Below are 6415 nucleotides of genomic sequence, written 5' to 3' on the forward strand. Positions count from 1 at the left end.
TGCTATATTTATATTATAATACCTCTGAAATGTAGCGGAGTAGAAGTAAAATATATCATAAAATTGAAATATTCAAGTAGAAGAACCTCAAACTTGTACTTAAATACAGTACTCACTAGTACTTTCCACCACTGCTGAAGCCTGAAGGGTTTCAGTTGCCCGGCAACATTTGTGCCAGCTCCAGCAGTGGTGAGGTCACTTCCTGGACGTCGTTCAAGGGTTTCTCAGTAAGAAGAATTCAGTGTGAGCAGCTCCCTCGGTTTCTCCTCACATTTGTGATGTTTTACTGTCTGGATGTGACGACCCCCAGCGTGGGACATGTTCTCCTGTCTGGACTGAAACAACCCTCTCTCCTGTCCATCAGAAGCATTAAAGCACAGCAGAGTTCAGGGCTTTAAAGGAAAACTACAGTTTAATACAACTTAGGGTTTTATTTTAGCTGCTCTGCCCGTTGCTTTTATCGCTTCTCTCAACGTTGCACTCAGCGAAGTGGTTGCTGAGATCTGGAAACACGGCAACGCTGCTAAAATATTGATGCAACAAACATAAACAATCAGACAGGTTCTGGACAAGCCAACAAGTTAATCACACAGACTGTAAGTAAGAAGTGGATGTAGTCGTCGTGACGTCTCTTGTTGGTTTGTGGATGTTTTGAAACCTCGAGTTCAGCATTTTGGCTGAACATCTTGTTTATTTTTCCCAACCAGTGAACAGGAAGTGACCATATCTGGACTGAGGAGGAGTGACGTAGAGACGCCGTATACGTCTCTGGTAGAGACCTGTCAATCACTGTGTAGCCCCGCCCTAAAGCATCCCCTGCTTTATGGTCTGTTTGACTCTAAATGGACCATAAGTTACTGAATGAACATCATGCTGTATTGAAGAAGACTTGAAACTAGAGATTGAGACCATAAACTCATGTTTACAATGTTTACTGAGGTAATAAATCAAGAGAGAAGTAGAGTCATTTTCTCATAGACTTCTATACAACCAGAGGAGTCGCCCCCTGGTGGACATTAGAGATAATGCAGCTTTAAGACACTTGGACTCATTAATTCTTTTTTATTTATTTGTTTTGTTTGAGTGTCAGGGTGCTTAGATCGAGGGTGTGCGTGATCAGCAGAAGGCCGTGGAACCGGCTCTTTGGCTCTTTGTCACACAGTTTTGCTGATCCGTGTGTTTTCCCCTCCCACCGACCTCCACCCCCATCACCCCTTCCACCCCCATCACCCCCTCCACCCCCATCACCCCCTCCCGCACCCTGACGGGAAGTGGTGACATCATTGTTGAACAATGTCTGTCAGGCCCACCAGACCCCCGGCCCGTCCTGACTGACACTGCTGCTGGCGACACATCAGTGCAGGACGGCTTCAACACAAACCAGTAAAATAAAAACTCTCACACCCTCTGTTGTCTGTGTAGTGTACTTCAAATAATACTTGAAGTGTATCTCATTACCTCATTTCCATATTGTTTCACCGTTATTGCTCATGGAGAGCTAGTTCGATGTTGCAGCTTGACGTTTGTTTTGCGTCTTCGCAAACACTCCCATTAGTCAGGAAAAGTCATATTTTCTTTCTCTAGATGGATTTAGACTTTTGCGTATTCATCTTTAAAGTCAAACACAGCTTTACGGCTTCATCCTTTAGACACAAACGGTTGTTATTTTATCTGTACCCTGCTGGATTATGAATGTACAGTATTTACATTACATCATTAAATCCACCCACAAAAAATGGTGCTCCACGGAGACATAGCCTTGAAGATTTAAACTATGTGTCATCGATGTAATCATGATTTATGAGTCTGATGTCATCTGGTTTGGGGAAATCTAGTAAATTAGAGCTCCTGTTACAAACTGTTCTGCATGCCAGTGATACAATCCTTATCAATCTGCCCGTGTAAGGATTTAACTTTTCATACACGCAGAAATGATCTAGGATGTTTTGCAGCCGACATTATGAAGCGACTTGATTAGTTCAGTTCACGAGCTTTTATCTTGGGTTTGTGGTGACGCAGCGGTGAGAGATAAGTAGTGTCAGATGCAAAATGATTCATTAAAGGAACGAACATGAAAATATTCCCTCTTTAAAGGTCACATAATTAACCTTTAAAGTTATTGTTGACTGAAAGGATACATATGTTGAATTGATCCTACAAGCAAATATTGTGTTTATCCAAAACCTGATATTTCTTCTTCCTCTGTGCCGTAGAGCTTCATTAAAAACACATCAATACACACACACACACACACACACACACACACACACACACACTGTAGTTTATTTTACACTGCCCCAAATACTCACTAGAGCGCCACATGTGGATTAATCCACTGCTGAAAATAGTCCCAAACAAATGCTGCAGTGACCAGCCCAAAGAGAATAAATAATATAATATAATATACTGTGTATATTCATGACTTGTTTTTAAAGATTTACGTCTTCAGTAGGAACAGAAACAACTATAAATTGTTGTTTTTGGTCCTTTAATCTGTTAGTGTTTGTTTACTGCAAGAGAAATATAGAATATCAGCTTTATGCTTTAATCAATTGTTTTTGTATTTGTTTGTAAGTAAATAAAGGTAATACTTGCAGGATATGAAGGTTAATTAAGTAAAGGGAAAAGTGATCAATAAATATGGATCTGGTTACATTTTGAATCTAGAATCAGAACTTAAAGATGATTTTAATGAAGTCCTCTTTATTGGATTCATTTAGCTCAATGTGTGGAGCACCCACACGTTAAAGGTCTTTAACTAAACCACTGGAGCCTCACACTGCTGCTGCAATGATTTCTTACAGTTTAATAGTGTTGCCTTCATTTAGCCAGCCAGCCAATCAGAATGAAGACTCGCCAGTGACCGTGGAATCATCATTTAATTATTATTGAGGCATTAATGCTTCAGTGTTTCACTGTATCTCATGACCTTTATAACAAACATTGAGCTCTGTGTGGAGTTTGAGCTTCTTCCTCTGGGCTTTTGTCTCCGGCCCTCTGGAGCTGAGTGCGCCGCTCTTATCATCCCAGAGGAATTGTCTGGTATTTTTGGCATTTGAGGCACAGATTGCTGCATGTTTTTCCTCTTTTGGTAACTGTGCAGCGAGAAAGTGAAGAAAGTCTGAACAAATGATCCAGCAGACGTGTGTCCCAGCCGGGTGACGCTGATACAATTACAGTAAATGAATGATTCCCTTTTATCGTGGTGCCAGTAAACGTTTCACATGGACGTGAACACTTGAACCTTTGGTGCTTCATAAGTACTGTGCAGAACATTGGAAAAATGCACAATTTGAATGGCCTCTACAAAGGCCGTAAATGTCATGGACTCAGAGTATAGCCTGGAGAATTAGCTGATATATATATTAATTCTGAAGGATTACATATGAATTGATTTTGTGGGATATCTACGAATTACAGCGCATTACTTTACGCAGGTATCGCTACGAATGCTGTATGAGAACTTTTTCCTAGTTCCTAATCTCTCACCTTGCACCCAGAAACCTTCTTCTTTTGGGGTCACTTCCTATCGTCATTCATCCTGCTGTCAGTTCTTGTGATCAACAGTTAGCTGTGTTTTCAGGTACAGTAGATCAAAGTTATCATCCGACCAGAACCAAAGAAGTAAAACATCTAAAGTCTGAATCAAACCACTTCATGCATGTGCCTTTTAAATAACTGTAGCTGAGTTCCTCCCTGTTATCCTCCAGTATGTACTTTTATCTGCCACCCACTGAGCAGGATGCAGTCTGTCTTTGTCTCGCCATTTCTTATCAGCAGCGAGGAGGCTCCCTGAATAGGCCTTCCAATCTAAAGGTTACCACCGAAATACTCTTCTATTCAACACAATTACACTATTTTTAGTCTGTAATTGTGACAATATGTCAAGTGTTTTGCACATATTCTTGGTTTTCTGTCTATTTGTTTGAATCTGACACCCCAGGAATTAATTGAAGCCGTCTTTTCTCCACTCCATGAGGTTAGTTTAGACGGGATTGTTCACGAAGTGAAAACTTCCTCAGCTCTCAGTCTTCTGTCTTCCCTCAAATAGACACTTGTGCTGCGCCTCCTCCTTTTTCCCGTCTCCCTCCTCCTTTTCTTTTTTTTTGCCAGCCTTCTCCCCACATTCAGGAAACTGGAGCCAGGCCAAGAACCCCAACCAGTCTCCGTTTCTGGGAATCTGTCCCACAAAGCCACAGTATAGTAAGTTGGCTCTGACGTGGGAGCCATTGTTAAAAGCCCGGGGCCCCCATTGTCCAAGGGAGGAACAGCAGCACAAACAAAAACCCCTCTTGCGGAACGAGTAGGAGGAGCTGTGGGGGCTCCTCTGCTATTAATATATAGTGGTCCCACGAGAGTTCTGGGTAATAACAAGAGAGAGGGAGTACATGGAGCCTGTTGGGGCCATTTAGTTCAGAATTAGACATCAACAAACTCCTCTTTCCTCTTTGGTAGTACGGTTGTGCTTGGAGAACACTTCACTGGTTCTATGGGAAGGTGTGATTTTTAAATGGTACACTGTGTGAGTGTCAAAGAAGGCTGTTGTCCATATGAGAGATCTGAGTACATGTTTTCTCCGTGGTTACAGTCTTATCTGATCATATATTTGCAATAATAATTGATCATACTTTTTAGCCCTTACTGAAGTTGTTCTGATACCGATGCCAGTATCAGAAAGTCCTAAAATACTGGATCAAGTATCTGCGAGTCCGATATCACATTATCATCATGTATCAGCTCATTTATGCTACAAAACAACAACAACAAGTGTCCCTCGCTGCCGGATCCCTACATCCTGCCCGATCAATACTGTACAAACTAGTACTACACACATGTGGTTAAACACTCTCCCTGTTTTCCCCCTAATAAGGCTACGTTGTGAACCTCAAATCTGTGTAGAAATCAGCAGGATGAGAGCTAGTTAGCTGTTAGCTGTTAGCTGTTAGCCGTTAGAAGCCGGTGGGCAGCACCGTCCTGCTAACAGCTAACAGCTAACATTAAGGGAAGTTGCATTGAGTTACATTATGATGCGTTCAAGCTCTATTCAGTAAAAAATGAGCAAAAATGCTAAATATGTTAATATCGATACAATTAGAAAACATGATTTGTCCTTTTTTTTATCTTAAAGATACAAATAGTGTCCTTTTAATTGAATGCTAAACATCAACAGAAACAGAAAGAAAATCTGGGATTTTGGGAAAGCTATTATCAAAATCTTTAATAGTTTTGGTTCAATTTGAATTATAAAGATATATATTTGTTTTGAGGCGTGTTCTCACTTTTCCATTTGTCTCTCTAGGACCCCGAGCATTCTCAACAAGGAGCCCACAGACAAGAAACCCAAGAATGAGAAATCCTCCGTCTCTCTCAAACATGAGTTTGACCCGACAGGTAAAGAGACGTTGCACGCTGAAGCATTTTATTCTCCAAGCTTCAGACTCTTTATCGTCACGCACACAACAATCACAGAGAAGATCTCAGGCCGTCTCCAACAAGGAACATTTTAATATCTATTAAAATAAAAACACGCAATTAAAAATGTTAATTTAATAAGTAAAAAAGTGCAGAAGTTAAGATATAACTTATATAAAATCCTAAATGGATATCTGTGGTGGACTGTAATGTGAACAGGGATGTAGTATTTTGATAAAACAGTAAGTAAATGTAAATAAAGGTAACGTGGCTGTGAAACACCTTAAATGTGAAGGTTTAACTAACTGGTTTAACAGATGGATAACAGTGCTTTTTATGTTTAATTAGTTTATAACTTTCTTATTGTAACTTCCACGATGACACATTGCATTCAAAATGTGTTAACAGTGTCCAGACACTGAGTTGAGATAAAAATTTAAAGCTGAAGCGATTAGTTTACTACTCGTTATTAATACTTAATTAATCGTTTAATTCACTTTTCAAGCAAAAATGCCCAAAATGTTCTAGTTCCAGCTTCTCAAATGTGAAGATTTGCTGCTTTTATTTTGTTAAATATGACGGTACACTAAATATTTTGGGGTTTTGGTTTGTTGCTCAGACAAAACAGGCAATTTGAATATGTCACCTCAGGCTTTTTGACAATGTGATTACCATTTTTGTTCACTATTAAAACATTTTACAGACAAAATGCTAATTGATAATTCAAAGAAAATAGAAACCAGGCAGATAGTGAGTCACGACACTTCCTCAGTGGAAACAGGAGGAACATCCCTGATGGAAGTTTCTTCCACTGAAAGTGAAAGAATACGAGAGCATTTACAAATAAAGAGGCTGGTTTCACTGGCTCAGGAGGACAGATGGCAGATTCAAACGGGTATTATTAGCCGTGCATGTGGTCATGGGACTTCCCAAATGGTCAGAACAAAGGGTGGTTTAATAGATAGAAATAGATAAAAATAAGTTTTCCAGTGGTTCACGTTAC

This window comes from Anarhichas minor, unplaced genomic scaffold (genome assembly GCF_050575085.1).
Source record: "Anarhichas minor isolate MPS153535 unplaced genomic scaffold, ASM5057508v1 ptg000027l, whole genome shotgun sequence".
Taxonomy (NCBI): domain Eukaryota; kingdom Metazoa; phylum Chordata; class Actinopteri; order Perciformes; family Anarhichadidae; genus Anarhichas; species Anarhichas minor.